This window comes from Mauremys reevesii, linkage group 7 (assembly GCF_016161935.1).
Source record: "Mauremys reevesii isolate NIE-2019 linkage group 7, ASM1616193v1, whole genome shotgun sequence".
Lineage (NCBI taxonomy): Eukaryota > Metazoa > Chordata > Testudines > Geoemydidae > Mauremys > Mauremys reevesii.
In genome coordinates this window covers 89,731,991-89,754,571 of record NC_052629.1, presented here as the reverse complement: position 1 = coordinate 89,754,571, position 22,581 = coordinate 89,731,991, and positions in this window count along the sequence as shown.

The window sequence follows — 22,581 nt, the reverse complement described above, 5'->3', positions numbered from 1 at the left end:
GGAATACGGTTGCCACCCTTCTAAAAAATGCACTCACAAGACAAATTCTCTGCAGTTGTTTTAGGAAAGATGGGGTTTTGTCTGACCACCAACAGGCCCCAACCATTCTTCCTCCTCTTAACATCTTCTTGCAATGCAAACAGTCCTTTTCCTCCCTCCCAACCTCATCCTGCTACTATCTGTGTAGTGATAGTCCTATTCTCTCCTATCCCTTTCCTTTGCTGAGTGGGAAATGTCTTTTTTTTATTATATCATTTGTGCAATGCTTCGATGGCTCAGTCATTGCTATGGCAAACAAGTTGACTGCCAATGTCTGCAGTTGGATCTGCCCTGTTCCTTACTATCCTGAATAACTAAGAACTGAAAAGGAGAGTTGGTGGAGGAGTTTGAACAAAAATGGTAGCATCCAAGAAACAACTATGGAATCTTTCAATTAATATCCGCTGGGAAGATTACAGCATTGTCTGTGAGCTTGTAGCTACAGGCCAGGGAGGGTGGAGGAGCTGTGAACACCCTGAATTTGCACAGAGTCAGAGGGTGCCCCTAAAGGGACAATGTGGCAAGTGAGCTCTAGATGACGAGGAGCAGAAATAAAAACATGTCAACTCTTAAATGTGGTGTGGACTTTCCACGACTCACACCCTCTCATGCCTCACTTTAGCCCATTGAATGGTGGGGTTCGGAAAGAAGAATGGAGAGGGCTGGGAACTGGCCAGCAGCACCATGGGAGAATGCAATAATTGCCGTTAATTTTACAGACACCCCAGCTTGGTACACTCTTAATGTCAAGTCCTCTGAAGGACAAGCTATTGAGCTCAAACCATGTCCCCCGATCTCCTCAATTCGGTAGCAGCTGTCTTCCCCATCTAATGAATGCCTTCTCTCTTTTTTCAGCAACTCTGTGCAGCCAAAGAGCAGCCATATTACTTCCTCTCCTTTCAGAGGGTCAGGAGGTAAGTGATTTCTACAGTTCTCTAGGGGAGGATTGAACTGGATGACTGAATGTGCTGTTTGCTGCACCTTCTTGCATTTTTCAGAGGATGTCTTTTTTTTTAGCAGCAGCAGCAGCATTCAGTTTGCTGAACGATTATGAAACATTTAGTGCTTCTTAAAATCTCCTTGTGCCTCTTTGGAGGCCACATCCTGCATTTCCAGCCACAACAAACTAGAACTATATTTCAGAGAAGACAAAGAGGATGAAATGTTGACTGTGTGACCCACTGCCATTATACTATAGGGGGAGGTGGAAGAGAACTTGCAAACATCCAACCCCACAGCTTGACATGCCCTCCACAGCAGTTCTCTATTCCCATGCTAGGCAGCTACCACCAGTGGCCATTTGGAGACAGACAAGGGAGATCTGTCTGCTTGCAGGAGATGCAACATAATTAGTATCAAACCAGCCTCACTTTTCTCAGCATTGTTTCCTTCCTTACACTGCCAGGATTGGTTTTTGCTCTAAAGAGAAGTGATGCTTTACAACCAAATCACTAAGGGTGTTTGGTACACATGAGATGTAAATAGTATAAGAAAGAGCAAACCATCTTTTGCTGAGTTATTATGGGCAGGGATAACTGAGAAATATGTACAGTCATTAATGAAGATGAGAATGAGGAATTCAGCACTTCAGTCACTAAGGTGATTTCTTTTTCTAACACCACTTTAGAATCAAGGGAGCTGCGTGAGCGCCTGTAGGTCTTCTCGGCGGAGAATTATACCAAGTGAATGTGTCAACATTTGAGAAGGAACCCCTCTCCCAAAGCACTTGATGTTTAGCAGACTAATATACTTCTAGGCTGTGTGACATTAACTCTGCTTTCCCTTCTCTTTCAGGCTCCTCATGGAAATCCATGGGTCCAGCCCGCCTTTAAAGTAAGTAGCAATGACTGGTGCCCAAGGGGAGGGAGAGAGGATGTAAAAGATCAAGCAGGATCCTATTTCTTCCTGGGGACCCTGCAGGTCTTCTAGGTGGAGAATTATACCAAGTGAATGTGTCAACATTTGAGAAGGAACCCCTCTCCCAAAACACTTGATGTTTAGCAGACTAATATACTTCTAGGCTGTGTGACATTAACTCTGCTTTCCCTTCTCTTTCAGGCTCCTCATGGAAATCCATGGGTCCAGCCCACCTTTAAAGTAAGTAGCAATGACTGGTGCCCAAGGGGAGGGAGAGAGGATGTAAAAGATCAAGCAGGATCCTATTTCTTCCTGGGTCCCACAGCCAAGGGACATTCCAACTCTCTCTCAGATCATCTCTTTTCCCAGTTTCCAGCAGGTCATCTTCATGGAATGCTCTCCCCAGTTCATTGAAACACAGTAGAGAGGCTTCCATCAGGGTTTTTATTCCTATCCTTTTCTAAATATTGTCTCAGAGGAGGCTGTTGTACCATAGCTGGTTATAGTTCTATGGGTATCTATACACCACACAGAGCTAATACCATGTGGAATGGCCTTTGTACAAAGAAATCCATTTAAAAGAGAAGGAAAAGCCATTTGTCCCTGATGTCTCATCATAGCAAAGACTCTGAAACTTCCTTCTTTTAAAGCTATTACTAAGTTCCTGTTTGTTGCTTTTTGTCTTCCCAGCAGTCACCAGATGAGAGACTACACACCACCAGGGATGGTCCCCATGGCCATGCCGTTTCAAATTCCACCACATGATGTCTGGCAGGTAAACTATACTGCAGTTCTGAGCCTTCCCTGCAAACTCTATACTATACCAGCACAAAGAAACAGCTGCTATCGGGGATCAAAATCCATCTGCATTCTCTCCGTTCAAAACCAGTGCTACTGGACGGCATCAGTCGTGTTAGTCTGTAGCCGCAAAGAGAACAGGAGTACTTGTGGCACCTTAGAGACTAACACATTTACTTGAGCATAACCTTTTGTGGGTTACAGCCCACTTCATCGGATTCATGAGGTGGAAAATACAGTAGGAAGATAGATATAGATATATATTCAAAGAGAAGAAAAAACTTTTTGTAGTGGTAATCAAAATGGTCTATTTGCAGCAGTTGACAAGAAGTTGTGAAGACCAGTGTGTGTGTGTGGGGGGTGTGGGGGGGGGAAGAGAATAAACATGGGGAAATTGTTTTACCTTGTGTAATGACCCATCCACTCCCAGTCTTTATTTAAGCCTTATTTAATGATTTGTGTCCATTTCTTCTTTTCCGTAGAGACTGTCCGGTTTGGCCAATGTACATGGCAGAGGGACACTGCTGGCACATGATGGCATATATCATATTGGTAGATGTGCAGGTGAACGAGCCTCTGATAGTGTGGCTGATGTGATTAGGTCCTATGATGTTTCCCCTGAGTAGATATGTGGACAGAGAGTTGGCAAGGGGCTTTGTTGCAAGGATAGGTTCTTGGCTTAGTGTTTTTGTCGTGTGGTCTGCGGTTGCTGGTGAGAATTTGCTTCAGGTTCGGGAGCTGACTGCAAGCAAGGACTGGCCTGTCTCCCAAGATCTGTGAGAGTGATGGATCATCCTTCAGGATAGCTTGTAGATCCTTGATGATGTGCTGGAGAGGTTTTAGTTGAGGGTTAATGGGGCGGCTACTGGTGTTCTTTTACTTCCTTTGTTGGGTCTGTCCTGTCGTAGGTGACTTCTGGGTACTCTTCTGGCTCTGTTTATCTGTTTCTTCACTTCAGCAGGTGGGTATTGTAGTTATAAGAACACTTGATAGAGATCTTGTAGGTTTTTGTCTCTGTCTGATGGGTTGGAGCAAATGCGATTGTATCGTAGAGCTTGGCTGTAGACAATGGATCGTGTGGTGTGGTCTGGATAAAAGCTGGAGGCATGTAGGTAAGTAGAGCGCTCCGTAGTTTTCCGGTATAGGGCGGTGTTTATGTGACCATCGCTTATTAACCCTGTAGCGTCCAGGAAGTGGATCTCTTGTGTGGACTGGTACAGGCTGAGATTGATGGTGGGGTGGAAATTGTTGAAATCCTGGTGGAATTGCTCAAGGGCTTCTTTTCCATGGGTCCAGATGCTGAAGATGTCATCAACGTAGCGCAAGTAGAGCAGGGGCGTTAGGGGACGAGAGCTGAGGAAGCGTTGTTCTAAGTCAGCCATAAAAATGTTGGCATACTGTGGGGCCATGCGGGTCCCCATAGCAGTGCCGCTGATTGGAAGGTATATGTTGTCCCCAGATGTGAACTAGTTATGGGTGAGGACAAAGTCACAAAGTTCGGCCACCAGGTTTGCCGTGACTTAGAACAAGCGCAAGGAAAGCAGGGGCGTTAGGAGACGAGAGCTGAGGAAGCGTTGTTCTAAGTCACGGCAAACATGGGGGCCGAACTTTGTGGCTTTTTCCTCACCCATAACTATTTCACATTTTGGGACAACATATCCCTTCCAATCAGCGGCACTGCTCTGGGGATCTACAACTTCTCCTGAAGGACGATCCATCACTCTCACAGATCTTGGGAGACAGGACAGTCCTGGCTTACAGACAGCCCCTCAACCTGAAGCAAATTCTCACCAGCAACCACAGACCATACAACAAAAACACTAACCCGGGAACCTATCCCTGCAACAAAGCCCTTTGCCATCTCTGTCCACATATCTATTCAGGGGACATCATCATTGGACCTAATCACATCAGCCACACTGTCAGAGGCTCATTCACCTGCACATCTACCAATGTGATAAATGTCATCATGGGCCAGCAATGTCTCTCTGCCATGTACATTGGCCAACCCGGACAGCCTCTACGGAAAAGAAGAAATGGACACAAATCAGACGTCAAGCATTATAACATTCAGAAACCAGTCGGAGAACACCTCAGTCTCCCTGGTCACTCGATTACAGACGTAAAAGTTGCAAAATTACAACAATAAAACTTAAAAACAGACTCCAGCCAGAGACTGCTGAATTGGAATTAATTTGCCAAATGGACACCTTTACATAAGGCTTAAATAAAAACGGGGAGTGTATGAGTCATTACATAATGTTTTGATTACCACTACAAAAAGTTCTTCTCTCTCCTGCTGGTAATAGCTCATCTTAAGTGATCACTCTCATTACAGTGTGTATGGTAACACCCATTGTTTCAGGTTCTCTGTGTTTATATATCTATATCTATCTTCCTACTGTATTTCCACTACATGCATGCGATGAAGTGGACTGTAGTCCACGAAAGCTTATGTTCAAATAAATTTGTTAATCTCTAAGGTACCACCAGTACTCCTGTACTTTTTGCAAATATAGACTAATATGGCTGCTACTCTGAAACCTGTCATTATGCAAGGCACTGAATTCAGCCGTATGGAGTGGAAATTCATCAATTTCATAAAATTTCGCACAGATACAGACAGACATCATCTTTCTTTCCAAATGCGAACGGATGGACATCATATCAAAAGGACTGAAGGTAAAAAATCCATTACAATCGACCTATCACACAGACTATGCTGACAGATTGTGCCACACACTCTCAAAGAAACTGCGGAACCACCTGACCATCATCCTATACAGCAAACAGGGAAAGATTAAGAATGAACTCTCCAAACTGGATACTCTCATCAAAAACCAACCTTCCACACAAACTTCCTCGTGGCTGGACTTTACAAAAACTAGAGAAGCCATTTACAACACACACTTTGCTTCTCTACAGAGGAAAAGGATACTCAACTAGCTAAACTAACTACATACCACAAGGGGCCACAACAGTGGATCCTTAACCCACCCAGCAAGATTGTTAATCTTTCCAGCTATTCTCTTAGCCCAGCAGAAGAGTCTGTCCTATCTCGGGGCCTCTCCTTCTGACCCTCCACGCATTGTTTCATGTTCTCTGTGTATATATATATAGATAGTTAGATAGATATCTTCCTCCTGTATTTTCCCCTGCATGCATCCCATGAAGTAGCATGTAAAGCTTATGCTCAAATAAATTTGTTACTCTAAGGTGCATAAGTTCTCCTGTTCTTTTTGAGGATAACTGCAGTGAATCAATCTCTGCACTAGGAATGCTGTAAGATGCTTCTCTCTGCTAGGACAGAAAACTCGCCTTTGCTAAAACTGTTCTCAGTAACCACACTGCAGTGAGTAGCTTGTCCTCACGGAGCCAACAGTTCACTTCCTTGAGCACCCCCAACTTAGGTCATAACCACACTGCACATACTCCTCTCCTCCTTCCCCAGCCACCTGTACAGTTTGCCCTCTGTCTATTCCAAGTTCTGGAACGGAAGTAAGTTATCTTGTCAACAAACACCCTCCCCCCACCATCTTAACAGGGTGGCATTGTCTGATGCTCAAACTCATGCTGCAGCATTTTCAGTGCAGGGTGTCCTATCTGATGGAGATATCCACTGTCAGGCTCAGGGTATAAGTACTTCTTGTCAGAAGCCTTCCAATGCTCCCTGAAACAGCAGGTGGCTATGAGGAGGGTTTTCCTCACTCTGTTCTCCTGTTTTAAAATGTGAAGGAAACATTCAAGAACAGCAGTGCTGTTACAAGACTCGCTCTTCCAGAGACACCTCCTCATGACAGGGCCCAGCACTGCAGCAACTTCAGCCCATCTCCTCCTTCACACTCTGGTTGTCTAGGATGGGGACTCGGCCCTCCAGCCAGGTCACATTCAATTCCATCCCCTTTCTGAGGTAACCAAAGTCCAAACCAAATGATATAGCCCACAAATCAAAAGCAATAAGCAAGATCTTCTACCCCACCTGGGCCCGTCATTAGTTCCACTAGCCACATTAACAGAACATAAGCTCTACCATTCTTGAGCTCAAGTCTCTACAAACGTTTCACCGCCAGCTACCCCTCCCATGTTCCACAGTTTTTCGGGCTCTTTTCATAGACTGCTGAGTCATCAGAGGCCCAGCTCCCCCTGAGTCACTGACCCTCAGGACCTCTTCCCTGGAGTCCTTCCCCTTTTGTCTGCCTTTTCTTGGGCTAGTATCTGCTCCCCCATCTGTCTGGCTGTGGTCTGGCCTTTTACAGGAACTCCTCACTTAAAGTCATCCTGGTTAACATTGTTTCAATGTTAAGTTGCTGATCAATTAGGGAACATGCTCGTTTAAAGTTGGGAAATGCTCCCTTCTAATGGCATTCGGCAGCCGCCTGTTTTGTCCCCTGCTTGCAGAAAGAGCAGCCCGTTGCAGCTAGCTGGTGGGGGCTTGGAACCAGAATGGACCAACAACCCGCCTATCAGCTCCCCACTCCCTTAATTTCCCTGTGCTGAAGCTGCCCAGGAGGCTATCAATTACAGGCTATCAATTGCAAGCAGTTCAGCTGTCCCTCCCGCCACTGCCACGTGCTGCTCCTGCCCTCTGCCTTGGAGCTGCTCCCAGAGAGTCCTGCTTGCTGTATGGGGCGAGGGGGTAAAGAGAGGCAAATGTCAGGTGTCTCCCCTCCTCCCTGCTCCTGCACCCCACTTACCCCACCTTCCATAGAGCAGGGGGGACACATGGCTCTCTGCCCTCCCTCCTTTCCCGCTGCCTTGTAGAGTGTTGTGAGAGTTAACCCTTGAGGGCTCAGCCAATTGCTAATTCATCATTTAGCAGGGAGGGAAATATCCAACCCTCTGACTCCTCCACCTCAACCAAGCTTCACAATCATCATCACTGTGTACCAGTAGTAAATTGTTTGTTTAAAACTTATACTGCGGGTGTGCGTCTGTGCGTGTGTGTATATAATGTCTTTTGTCTGGTGAAAAAAACATTTCCCTGGAATTTAACCCCTTCCGTTACATCAATTCTTATGGGGAAATTGCATTTGCTTAAGATCGTTTCACATAAAGTCCTGTTTTCCAGGTTTGGCAACAGTAAAAAAGTTTAATGATTCAGACGCCATGATGAATAAAACTGTATCTAAAATACAGAGGCAAGGGTGGCCACCCTCAAGCAAAAAACTTGAGAAGGTATCCATAGAAACCTTCTCTGACAGTGGTTCTCAGGCAAAAGGTGACCAGCAAGGGAGATAAAGGAAAATAGGGGACAACACTGATGCCTTCATCAAACTAAACAGCAAAAAGCCTTGGCCCTATTGTGGAGTTTAGCTTGGAAGAGACCATTGCACTATTAGGTTGCCGAATTCCTCCAAGAGCTAGCTGACTGAGAGGAAGCTGAATTTACAGCTTCTTTACCCTTTAAGGAAGAGGTCCCCAAACTGGGGGCCATGCCTCCATAGGGGGCACGGTGGAATGTTTGGGGGGACACAATGGGGCCCAGGCCAGCCCCCACAGGGCGCTGGGAGGGAACGTCACTCAGCTCCAGCCCGACCCCAGCCACGACCGCAGCTCCTGGCCCCACACCCGGCCTGTCCCCCAGCACTCGCCCCCAAACGCAGCCTGGGTGTGGCTCCGCACTCAACCCCAATCCTGGCCCCAGACCCTTCCCCAGCTGCAGCCACAGTTTCAGCCTCCTTACCTTTGTCCGCCTCCCTGTTCCCCCGACCCCCCACCTCCCCAGGAGTCGTGGCCTTGCTCCCAGCCCCAGGGGGGTCGTGGCCAGAGATAAAAGGGGGGCACGTAAGGAGATAGCATAAGATAACACACTTAATCTCTGCAGGAGAACTCAAGCCTTAAAACAAATTATTATTTTTTATTATAAATGGAACCCTTCCGCCCCTCTGAGTTGGTAGCAACAAGGCCGGGTTCAGTATCCAGGGGTTCCATTTCAATAATGCAGTGAAAATGGGCTTGAGCCCCCACCCAGTGATCTGGGACAATTAGATACCACCCCTACCCGAGTGCCTCTAGGAAGCAATACTTCCCCTCTCGCAAGCACAGAGTCTGAGTTTAGCAAAATCCTTTTAATAAGGAGGGAAACTATGTGGCATCATGTTGGGGAAACACTACAACAGGATTCATAACACAAACCATGAGCAAAAGACCCACCTCCAAGTAAGTTTTGGCAGTGTCCTTTTCCCCTCAGGGTCTTAAGTCCAATCACCCCAATGTCCAACAAGCCAAAAGTCTTTGTCCCTGGTCAGTGCCGCCCCAGAATTCAAAAGTTCATCTGCAGAGTTTTACCCCCCCAGCCTGGGTGAAAAGGAAGGGTGGGGCACACGAGGTGTTAAGAGGCACCTTACGTTGTCCGAGGCCAACTGCCCCTCCTCTCCATGGAGTTCTGCTGCAGCCTTCACCATGAATGGCTCCGCTCCACCAGCCGATCCGCTCCTCCAGCCGTTCCGTGAGACACTCCAGTCGTCCCCGCAAACTGCTCCGCTCTGCTCACTGCTCCGTGGGCTGCTCCAACCCTCCTGCAAACTGCTTTGCTCTGCCAGCCACTTAGCAATATATCTTCAGGCTCCTCCACTAGTTAACAGAGCACTCAGTGATCTCAGTTCAGTAATTTTAGCTCTTTTAGCAATTTCAGAATGTAGTAGGGGAGCCCCACTCCTGTTGCACCATTGTCCCAAAGTGAATTCAGCTGATTTATACTTCATTTAAATGCTTAAAAATTTAGAGAATAAAATAGGATTTTAAAATCAACAGTATCCTGACAAATTTGAAAATTGCTCCAAATAGACCAGGCTTTGTACATTTCTATCCTAATAATAAATAATAATTAATAATAATAATTAACGCAGTCGACAGAGCTGTGTCCCTGCATTGTAATCAGAACATTTTAGTAGCAATATTTATTTGGGTGGCACGTGCACACCCATCTCAGGCTGTGAGCAGCAGTTACAGAATTTTGTGGTTTAACCACGTCAGTATCTCTCTTCTGCCACCGAGACAAGACATGCAATAGTGTCTTCACTCAATGCTAAATAAAGGTAATGAAATAAAAAGAAAAATACTTAATCAAAGCCATCTGTCATGTTCCCCTCTTCCCCATGTAGTAAGAGGAGGCCCTGAGATATAAACCTGGGTATCAGAGGCCTGGTATGAGGCCTGAGGCCTAAACTAAAGTAATGGTCAAGACTTTGCTAACATAAAGCAAAGTTAAGCTGTGAGCCAGAGGCAGGCCCTGCTCACAGAAGCTGGCAAGGAAAGGGCTGATGCTGCAAGAAGATACGTACCTAAAAGTTACTGAACTGTAGATATCAGAACATTCACATACTTGCACATTCCAGACAGATAACAAAGAACAGGCTGCCCCATCCCAAGGACGGGGGCAAAAGGGTAATATGATGGATAGAGTTGTTTTGATCGAACCAACATGTACAAGGTGAAAGGCAGCACCTTAATACGTAGAGGGGTTGTACCTTGCTACGTGGAGGGGTTGTACCTCATACGTCAGGTGTGAGGAGTAACTGGTTTGTATCTGTGTATAAGAATGCATCCCTGGGGCGGTGTCTTTGTCCGGCCGAGGGGCAGTGGAAAGTCCCACCACTGACTGAGCCGGGTCCATTGCCAAGAGGCACTTTCTCGTAGTATGCCCTGAGTTAGGCTAAGAAACCTACAGGGAACTGCAATTGTGTCCGAGGTCGCAATAAACCTAGTCGACGTGACTTTACATCTTACTGGACTCTGTGGTTATTGGGGGTTCTCGTCGGGTCTGCTGTGTCAGCTATCTGCGCAGAGCTGGGGCAGCACACAGAGGGAACACACGCACACAGCCGAGTGATATCGACATTGGAGAAAGCAGAGCACCACACTGGTAGCACTCTGACACAGGGCCGCCCACGGGGGGGGCAAGAGGGGCAATTTGCCCCAGGCCCCGAGCCCCAAAGGGGCCCCCACGAGAGTTTTTCGGGGCCCCTGGAGCGGGGTCCCTCACTCACTCCGGGGGACCCCGGAAAACTCTTGCGGGGCCGGGCGCAGGAGCTTCTTCTGCTCCCGGTCTTCGCCGGCGGGGGGTCCTTCCGCTCCGGAGTGGAACGACCCCCCGCTGGCGAATTACCTCCGAAGACGGGCCCGCCGCCGAAGCGCAGCCCGGTCTTCAGCGGTAATTCGGCGGTGGGGGGCCCTTCCCTTCCGGGACCCGCCGCCGAAGTGCCCCGAAGACCCGCGGTGGGGCCCCCCCCGCCGCAGAATTACCGCCGAAGACCGGGCTGTGCTTCGGCGGCGGGTCCGTCTTCAGAGGTATTAAATATTAGTAATGCACCCCAAATAAAAATGAATGTCTATACAACAATTGCAAAAGTATAGGTTGTGTTATAAAAGACTTGGTCCCTATTACATTGTGCTTATTACATTGTAAAGAAACTAAGTTAAAACTGTTTATTAAGTTTGGGTTACTAAAAACAAACAAACAAACAAAACGTTACTATGTTAACTAACAAAAGTTGTTTAAGTTGCATCCCACAGACCAAAGACGCCAAAAATATCACACCCTGAAGACACCAGTTCATATCAGTATACAGTGAAGAAACCTCCAAGCATCAAGAAAAGAAAAATGAAGTGCTTTATAAATAAGAGACTGGTCAAATACACCTCTATCTACCATATATGGACAATTAATTTAACAATCAGCTAAAAACCACTAGCTGGACCAGGAAAACTGTCATTTAATTTCAACTTGGTTGTAAAAACAATTGTATTATTGCTGTACTACTGTATTATCGTTGTATTGCTATATTATAATGTGCTCAGTCCCCAACCCTAAGTCGAAGATCTTCTTCAAACAAGAGTCCCCGTGTAGGAAAACAATAGCCATTGTAATAAGTAATACTAGTTATATCTGTAGGATCAATTGAAAAAGAATTTTAAAAAACTTAAGAATGTGGAGATGAATCACTGAACCAACTTATTATGGACTGTACTCCCGGCCAATTGCAGATATTAAGATGGATGGTAATGGACGACCCTTGATAAATGTAACAATCTAGGATGGACTTGTGGTTACAAAAATGCTAATAAATACAGTAGCCGGTACTACAATAATCAATGCACTGAAATCTATGTGGCATTTATTGTGGTCTATCAACAGCTAGAGGCATGCAACAGGCTTCAATGGAGCATCGGAGGTGATCCTGATTATCAAAAACAATTGAGCTACAAGTTGGAGCAGCAACCTTGTATGGGATGGTTGGAATCATGGATAGAAAAGATTTGGGGTAATTGGCATAGACGTTTTACAGACCTTAAATGCCGTGGTGGATTTGTAGAACAAAAAATTATGGGGAGTGATTGCTTAAACAGTTTATTAGAGAATTCTTTTTTTATTATTTTTTGTATTGCATTAGCAGTTGATGCAGAACAGTTTAATGTGAATTATTTGTTTAATATATAAGACATAATCCTTATGAAAATCAATGTTTAGATTAAAAAGTTTCAGTGATTGGATGTGATTTTAACTTTATATTACCTGAAGCTGAATATAAGGAAGTTAAGGACCAAAAGTACCAAGTGTCAACTCAGTGCCACTGAGTATGGATATCAGTTGAGTTAAACAATTGCTAAACCATTCTCATTTGCAAAGATACTTGCAAAACGCTCAGGAAAATGCATGTAAAATGATGATCACTGTATATCACTCAACTGATGAAATTAAACAAATTGTGGAACAAGTCAAAAGATACAAAACACAATTGGTGAGAGGTATTTTTGGGATGCTCACCTACTGCCACTGGAATTTTAAATAAAATGCTGCTCCCTATTGTATGGCTAACTGAAACATATTGTTTATGTAATATCTGTAATAAAATAATAAATAATAATAATATGTTGGACCAGGAAAATTTTATTTACATTCCAATTTGCCCAGAGAGGATTAGAAATTGAAAAGAGTCTGTTAAAAGCTCTAAAAATGGTTCAGGAAATGTTGGAAATTGAAGGCAAACCTGTTAAGAATACTTAAGGAACTGTAAACAAATGCATGTCCCTCTTTTTGTGTGAAAGTTGAAAAGAAAGCAACATAAGCAAACTTACATTTTTGGTAATGATTGTAAAAATGTGTTTATATAATAGTTTCTGTTTAAGATTTAGTTACGTAATGTTAAGTTACCATTTATAAGTGTTTGTGTAATGTCATTGTTAAAAGCTTGTGGCAATTGTCTCAGTTTTGGCAAACTGAAGACACCTGTTATAGAAATCAAAGCTGGAATACACACAAGGTTGTGATTACGAAAGAGCTACAATGTAGCATAAAAGGCCAACTGCCAGCAACAGTTCAGGAATCCAGAGGCTGAGTCTGAGGGTACGTCTATACTACCTGCCCGGGTCGGCGGGTAGCGTTCGACTTCTCGGAGTTCGACATATCGCGTCTCATCTAGACGCGATATGTCAAACTCCGAACGCGCTCCCGTCGACTCCGGAACGCCACCACTGCGAACGGCGGTGGCGGAGTCGACGGGGGAGCCGCGGACTTCGATCCCGCGGCGTCTGGACGGGTGAGTAGTTCGAACTAAGGTAGTTCGAGTTCAGCTACGCTATTCGCGTAGCTGAACTTGCGTACCTTAGTTCGACCCCTCCCCCCTTAGTGTAGACAAGGCCTGAGAGGGAGACAGGCATGCAGGGTGAGCCAGCAAGAGAAGCCATACAAAAGCTACTGCAAAGAGAGCGGAGCAGAGCTGACTGACCAGGAGCTGAACAGCAGCAGTGATTTGATTTTTAAAAGAAAGCAGTGTAGTTTAAGTGCTGTTCAATTTGTATTAAGGGATTTTGTGCCTTGTTTAGGATTTTTAGATCATATTGTAGTAGGGATTATTAGTTATTTTAATAAAAAAGATACTTTCTTTTAGAAAGAATACTGCCTGGGTCAATTACTTTATTGGAAAGTTATATCTGTGTCCTTTAGTGTTTCCTTAACAACTCTAGAAAACTTTTATCTTGGGAAGAAGAGACTAAGGGGGCAATAGGCAGATTATAGAAGTGCCCCAACATCCATTTTGGGAGTAACACTGCCTCTTCAACAACATGGTATTAATCGATGTTAGAGCTCACACTGCCTCATTGTCAACATAGGGTGTCCTGTCTGAAAAAGATGTCAGCCGATAGCCAAGCTCAGGGTACAGGGAAATGTTGGCTAAGCCTTGCAAATGGTCAAATACCAAAGGTAGTTTCTATGTTTTTGTCACACTGCCCCTTGTATATCAGTTTCAAAGAAATATTAAAAAGTGCCTACTTGTAAAACGTTCCACCAAACAGAAAGGTCTAGAATATTACACATTCATTTTCTTTTTCTCTACACTTAGCCCAGCATTTAATAAAACAACTCTTTCTCTGGTATCTCTGTTTCTTTCTACTGCTGGAGAATCTGCCTTCTTTATTCTACTCCTTCTCAAAGTGCTGGTGAGAACCTGTAAGAAGGCATGAGCTTTGGAAGCTGTTCTCATCCTGTATTGTTTCCACTGCACTACAGCTGTGCAGCTCTGCAGTACGCTGGGAGAAGTTGGACCCTCAGCAAAGCACTTTATTCCCTTGGCTGTCCTCTTCTTGAGGTGCTAGTAGTCGTAGTAAAGCACAAAGAAGGAACACAAATACTGCAGCAGGAGGTCATTAGCCATCATTTTGCAGAGTAACCATTCTTCAGTTATAAATCTGGCATGAGAGGAACGGGAATGGGGGCATGCAGAACCTCAGGCCACGGTTCAGCTTCAAAGTGCCTCCCACACATGAGCTCGTTAAACCTCACAACATACCTCATAAACGCACCCATGAGAATTAAGACAAAGAGTTATTCCCCTGAAGAGGCAAATACCCACATGTGACCTCTTGAGAGGTTCAGGGTGGGAACACGCAGGCTTCAGTTCTCTGAGGCAGAGCACAGGCTCTGCTCTATGTTCTCACTCCACTGCAGGGCAGAGAAAGACTAGTGTAAAAATTCAACTGTGCTTCAAAGAGCAGCACTCTGTTCACAGGAAAGTTGAATAAAGGAAACTGCAAGGCCAACATGCTCTCCAAACGAGCATCACTTTTGCTGCCTTCTTGACAAATAAGGACTCATTACCATGGTTCCTGAATCAGCCACTTGGAATGTTCACATTAACTCAGTAAAAGCAGCAAAGAATCCTGTGGCACCTTATAGACTAACAGACATTTTGCAGCATGAGCTTTCGTGGATGAATACCCACTTCGTCGGATGCAAGTAGTGGAAATTTCCAGGGGCAGGTATATATATACAAGCAAGAAGCAAGCTAGCAATAACGAGGTTAGTTCAATCAGGGAGGATGAGACCCTGTTCTAGCAGTTGAGGTGTGAAAACCAAGGGAGGAGAAACTGGTTCTGTAGTTGGCAAGCCATTCACAGTCTTTGTTTAATCCAGAGCTGATGGTGTCAAATTTGCAGATGAACTGAAGCTCAGCAGTTTCTCTTTGAAGTCTGGTCCTGACGTTTTTTTGCTGCACGATGGCCACCTTAAGATCTGCTATTGTGTGGCCAGGGAGGTTGAAGTGTTTTTATCCTGGCTCTGAGAGGAGATTGGGGGTAGTTTCCTGCTCTTGTAAAACCTGAATTTGTTCCCCCAGTGTCTGTTGCTTTTGTGTGCATGCCAAATGGATAGTGGGAGTGCCCTTTTTTGCTGCAGTTAACTGGTTTTGGGCAACTCCATGTGTTAATGCATCAATTCTAGGTGTCAACCCGCTTAATTTCACTTTTTTACTTTGAAATTCTTTTTTATTCACTCCCCTGCAATCGAGTCGCAGCTCCTGTCTCTTAATGTGCTCTGTGAATTGTTCCATTTTTTCCTTCATTTGATTTACCAATTCAGTGAGAGTATTGTTTGCTACTCTTTCCTTAGGTGCACTTACTTGTCTCATTCTGACAGGCACCAGTCTAGGTTCCAGTTTAAGTTTAACTGGAACCTGGTTTTTATCATAAGGTGATGGTTGCAATGCAGTGGACCCCATTTCATCTTTTAATTTTTCTAGGGCCACCTTTTTCCACTTCTGTCCCCACTCTTCAGGCACCGTAACAGTACTTGAAGTATGTTGAACACTAGGGGACGGCACTTTTTGCTTCTGCAGGTTTTCTACAGCTGTCTCCAATTTTTTATTTTCCTGCTTTACTTGCTCGAGCTTATCATGAGTCTGGACTGCCTGTTGCCCTGCTGAAAGAGCTTGGGCTTTCCAGTGCTCGACTGCCCGGGTTACCTCTTCTACTTCTCCTGTTTTTTCTGTTACTTGTTTGGCCAGCATGCCAGCATGCTGTTTAAGCCATCTCAGTGCCATAGACATGAGTTGCAAAATTGTTGCTTTTTTACTTTTATTACTATTTCTCAGAGCCTCGGTTTCCACCATTGCTCTACATATGCCAGTCCATGTTTCCCCACTCTCTTTTTTAAATTCATATGGACCCCCTTGTCGGAGAAAAACTCAGTTCTCGCTTTTTCTTTTGGGTGCAGCAAAATCAAATACTTTATTATTTCTCCAGTAATTACAATGGAGGGAGAGAGTTCCATAGGACACAGGGTCGCCCCAGTCCCGGACAGGTCTCTCAACTGGTAAACAATTACAGCAAGCCTTTATACTTTTGTTACAGACAATAACTACCAATAATACAGACAATAAAGAGCAACAACTTCATTTTATTTATACATACGCCATTCTGCTATCTTGTTTTCTCACTCCTAGAAGACACCAGGCTGCATATTTGGTTATCAGTTACAAGGTCGTAATAACTTTTTACACAGTTCTTTCCCTCTGCCTCACACTATCCTTGCTTCTAGAAGTCTCACATCATTAGGGTTACACTGGGCTAACTCTTGCTAACTGACTGACATGCATTAAGATCCCCGTCAAATCCTTATTAATTCTTTCCCTGCTTCCACGTCCTTTACTGGCAATCCAGCAGGTCCAGGGGTTAGCAAACTCCGTGGGGAAAAAAAGGGAGGGGATCAGGGGGTTCCCTAGCTCGAGGTTTGCTGCCATGTTGGATTGCGATTCTTACCACGGCAGGTTCGCTTACTCACCAGATCAGCGGTCGGGGTCACCAGTGTTGTCAGAAGTGTTGTCAGAGTGCTACCAGTGTGGTGCTCTGCTTTCTCCAATGTTGATATCACTCGGCTGTGTGCGTGTGTTCCCTCTGTGTGCTGCCCCAGCTCTGCGCAGATAGCTGACACAGCAGACCCGACGAGAACCCACAATAACCACAGAGTCCAGTAAGATGTAAAGTGACGTCGACTAGGTTTATTGCAACCTCGGACACAATTGCAGTTCCCTGTAGGTTTATTAGCCTAACTCAGGGCATACTACGAGAAAGTGCCTCTTGGCAATGGAACCGGCTCAGTCAGTGGCGGGACTTTCCACTGCCCCCTCGGCCAGACAAAGACACCACCCCAGGGATGCATTCTTATACACAGATACAAACAAGTTACTCCTCACACCTGACATATGAGGTACAACCCCTCCACGTAGCAAGGTACAACCCCTCTACGTATTAAGGTGCTGCCTTTCACCTTGTACATGTTGGTTCGATCAAAACAACTCTGTCCATCACATTACCCTTTTGCCCCCGTCCTTGGGATGGGCCAGCCTGTTCTTTGTTATCTGTGTGGAATGTGCAAGTATGTGAATGTTCTGATATCTAGTGTTCAGTACCTTTTAGGTACGTATCTTCTTGCAGCATCAGCCCTTTCCTTGCCAGCTTCTGTGAGCAGGGCCTGCCTCTGGCTCACAGCTTAACTTTGCTTTATGTTAGCAAAGTCTTGACCATTACTTTAGTTTAGGCCTCAGGCCTCATACCAGGCCTCTGATACCAAGGTTTATATCTCAGGGCCTCCTCTTACTACATGGGGAAGAGGGGAACATGACAGATGGCTTTGATTAAGTATTTTTCTTTTTATTTCATTACCTTTATTTAGCATTGAGTGAAGACACTATTGCATGTCTTGTCTCGGCGGCAGAAGAGAGATACTGACGTGGTTAAACCACAAAATTCTGTAACTGCTGCTCACAGCCCGAGATGGGTGTGCACGTGCCACCCAAATAAATATTGCTACTAAAATGTTCTGATTACAATGCAGGGACACAGCTCTGTCGATCATGTTAATTATTATTGTTAATTATTATTTATTATTAGGATAGAAATGTACAAAGCCTGGTCTATTTGGAGCAATTTTCAAATTTGTCAGGATACTATTGATTTTAAAATCCTATTTTATTCTCTAAATTTTTAAGCATTTAAATGAAGTATAAATCAGCTGAATTCATTTTGGGACAATGGTGCAACAGGACTGGGGCTCCCCTACTACATTCTGAAATTGCCAAAAGAGCTAAAATTACTGAGCTGAGATCACTGAGGGCTCTGTTAACTAGTGGAGGAGCCTGAAGATATATTGCTAAGTGGCTGGCAGAGCGCAGCAGTTTGCAGGAGGGTTGGAGCAGCCCACGGAGCAGTGAGCAGAGCGGAGCAGTTTGCGGGGACGACTGGAGCTGGAGGAGCGGATCGGCTGGTGGAGCGGAGCCATTCATGGTGAAGGCTGCAGCAGATCTCCATGGAGAGGCGGGGCAGTCGGCCTCGGACCACGTAAGGTGCCTCTTAACACCTCGTGTGCCCCACCCTTCCTTTTCACCCAGGCTGGGGGGGTAAAACTCTGCAGATGAACTTTTGAACTCTGGGGTGGCACTGACCAGGGACAAAGACTTTTGGCTTGTTGGACATTGGGGTGATTGGACTTAAGACCCTGAGGGGAAAAGGAATGTAGGTAAAGGAATGTAGGAATGTAGCCACTGAATGTAGGTAAAAGGGTCATAATGTATGTGAATGTAGGTAAAAGGGTCATAACTGAATGAATGTAGGCTAAAGGTTAGGAAAGTTTTAAACAATGATTGACAGATAATGGCCCACATGGGCTGACAGGCAGCTAGCCAACCGAATGTAAACAAGTAGGATGATATAACAGATAACCAATGAAATGCTGAGTCTAAAAATAGATAGAGTTCCCAGGATAAAAGAAATGTTTACTTTTTTTGTGGAAAACAGAGGTAGACCCTCCTGAGAAGCGATATCTGTATAACACATGGCAGATTCCCTAACGGGACAGATAACAGTTTGAGTGTTTTTGTGGAAAACATAATTGTGGTCACGACGAGAACCAAAAATCACAATCCTGTAAGTGAGAGGATAGGAACTAGAGTTATAATCTGCATTCCCGCCATAGTCTCCGAGTTAGCCAGGGAATTTAGCACTCAGGTATTATTATCTGGCTAAGTGTGCAAAATAACATAAAAAAATGTCAGCAAAGAAAGGAAAATTGAATGGTAATAAATTTAGGTTAGGAAAAATGGGGTTAGAGGATTTTGTTTTAAAATATCAGAATGGCCCTTGGAAGCCTGGTGCTAGTATTGGACCTGATGCATATCGCCAATTATATGAGCAATGGGATAAGCCTAATTAAAAAGGGAATCTGTACAGGAGGCCCAAACAAAAAGGAAAATAAAAGGCTGCCCTACAGGGTTAACAAAAATGCTTTAACACATGAAGCCCAGGCTATAGCCACGCAGAAAGAGGCAAGTGAGGCACACATAGACCAGGACAAGATAAGGTAGGAAGTGGCGGAGTGAAAACAAAAAGTGTTAGATGGGCAAGCTGCAGTGAGAGCCGTGCTTACAGATGTCAAGGAGGAAAATAAGCTTAGCCACGAGGCCTGTCAGTGCCAAAATTATGCTCTGAAAAGTGAATTGCAAGTGAGAAAAGAAGCGAGAGTGGCAGCAAAGGGGCCACAAGGGAGAAATTGGGATGGTGATTTCCCCGGCTTGCACAATAAAGAGGAAGGGACCAATCCTTGGGTTAGGGATTCCTCCAATTTGTACAATGAGGGTGTAGCGCTCCTCTCCACCTGGTTACCTCCTTTAATGCCAATCCGCTTACAGGTTTCGATGAACAGGGCTGGGTTCTTTTGGATCCCGCCACCCATTCAGCAGGGTGTATCTTTTCTCTTTTTTTTTCCCCTATGAAATTATATGGTGGTGTCTCCACCTCCCTCGCTTCTTCCTGGCAGGGTCACCAGGGCAGCTTGGGCAGAAAACTCCACCTACAGAGTAATCTTCACTTACTTGCCAGATAGTTGGAGACTTCCAAGAAATAACACAAACACATAAGAATATGTTCCACACAATAATTATCTTAAACAGGAGACAAATACAACATAACAGGGTGAAACACTATTTTTAGGGTCACCCGTGCCCACACTGAAAATACCTGTGACTCGATGGAACAAGTGTAAAATTAGTGTCCTGTTGGTACGCTGCATTTGCTGGGGCCCTTGATGACCTATACAATTCTTCTCTGCAGTGGTTAACCAGTGTGGCTGACTGGGTTCAGTACAGTCCAAAATACAAAAGAAAGAGCGCCATCCCGAAAAGGAAGATTGAGAAGGTATCAGTTTCCGACAATGGTCCTCAGCAAAGAGGGGGCCAACAAAATAAAGGGAAGGTCAAAGTTCTAATAGGGGAAAATGGAGAGCCCTTGATTCATTCAGGAGTTTGGTTTGGAAGCGACTATTGTGATATGAGAGAAGGGACCAAACTGACAGGTTATCTATCCACTGCCGAGCTGCTCGAAGCTGAGCAGATCAGAAGGGAGCTGAACCCCACCATCAGAGAAGTAGCCTACGGAGGCCAGATGCCCCCAAGCTCTCCAGAGTCAACACAAGATCATGCCGATGGCATATTTTCATCAGGATACCTGGGGAGCCCTACAAAAGATGTGAAGCTTACTAATGGAAAATATTACAAGGATTTAATAAAGCAGAGAGTAAAATTCCATTTAAAAATAGTGGAGTGTATAGTTGTTTAAAAAGAATAATCAAATTATCTAGTTATCATTAGAAGTCTTGCAGTTAGACTAGTAAGTAATCCCAATTCTCTGTCTTTACTTAGGATAGAGGAATTACCAGAAAAGAAAAGAATTCAGAGGAATGTTCCAGGAGCAGGCAAGGATTGGTACAGTTTACAGATTCTGTTTATTTCAAGAGCACCCCCTCTTTAAAACTATGTCCAGGAATAGTAGCACAGCTCATGGTGGATTAGTGGGGAAGGCCAATGACTCAAGTAGTCATTGAGGAAGGTGTTTATAGCCAGTGGTGCTATCTGAATAGGGAGGCCACTTGCTCTCATCGAAGTGTCCCAGATAGTAACCAATGAATGTTTAGAAATGATTCCCCAGTATCCTGGAAGACAATATTTGGGATCAATGGATATAGAAGTTTAGTCCCCTTAAGTTCTTTTATGAGATTCCAGATAGGGACAAAAGATTTACAAGGATGATTTTTGTTAAAGAGCATAGGAAACTATGGTGTTATCGGTATTGATATTAAACAAAACCTCAATGTTACAATTGATTTAGTAAATAAAGGTTTTCTGGAAAGTTACACATTTTTACTAGTTGTGTATATTGTTACAATTGTTCTTTCATTATTTGTTTAAATAACAAACTATATTTAATAAAAGAAAGTTTTGGAAAAGAAGATGCGTAGTGTTGTTTTAAAATGAGGAATGGGATACCAAAAATCCAATGTGTATTGATGAATAAGAGGAATGTAATTTACTTTTTACACTAGGAGGGGATAAAACCTTTGTTTATTTGGAAGACGGAAGTGTGTTTTCATGTTAGAAAACCTAGTGACATAAGAATTAAAACAGAAAATGTCATGTATAGGTACAGGTATGTACCTTGTATACTAACCAAAGCATTCAGAGAATAAAAGCGGGACAACAAGAATATACCGTGCCCCTATTTAAAAAAAAAAATAACCAAACAAAAAAAACCCAACCAACAAACACAAAGAGCACAACCATTACAGCTCCAGAAGCATCTTGAGAAAAAAAAATTGGGGTTGTTAAGAGATACTAGTTTAGTTAAGAAATATTACCCCAAATTAACAATCAATTGAAAGTGAAAGATATCAAATTAAAAATGAAAATGTATTCATTAGGCTAGACTAGGTAAAAAGAAAGAAGAAACTAATAAAATAGCCCTGAGAAATGTGATCAATATTAAAAAAGAGAATAAAACTAAAATGGATCTTGCACCCACAAGAGTGACAGATAAAATAAAGCCAGTCCCACTATCTATCTATCGATAGATAGATAGATAGAAAAGGGGGGCATCAACATGGTTTCATGTCTCTCAACTAAAGTAATAGGAGGAAGATTCTGAAAAGAATTGCAAATATAACTGTGTACCTAGTTGTTAATCGAATGTTTGGACTCCCGAGAGAAGAGAGAAGATTTTTCTATTATTTCTTTTATAGGTAAAAGAAGAACACGTCCGGACCCAGAAGATACCAGATAAACCGCTGGGACTAGGTGATCCTAGTGTGCTGTTAAGGGGAAATTCGTACCCTAACTCAAACAAATTAAATCGTGATTAATCGCAGTTTTAATCGCACTCGTAACAATAGAATACCAACTGAAATTTATTAAATATTTTGGATGTTTTCTACATTTTCAAATAGATTGATTTTGATTACAGCACGCGTTCTATTATTATTTTTATTACAAATATGTACCCTGTAAAACGATAAGCAAAAGAAATGGCATTTCTCAATTCACCTTATACAAGTATTCTAGTGCAATCACTGTCATGAAAGTGCACCTTACAGGTGTAGAGGCATGTTCCAAAAAATAACTGCACTCAAAAGTAAAACAATGTAAAACTTTAGAGCCGACACGTCCACACGGTGCTACTTCTTGTTCAGCCAATCCCTAAGACTAAGAAGTATTTTTACATTGAAAGGAGATAATGCTGCCCACTTCTTATTTACAATGTCACCTGAAAGGGAGAACGGGCATTTGCATG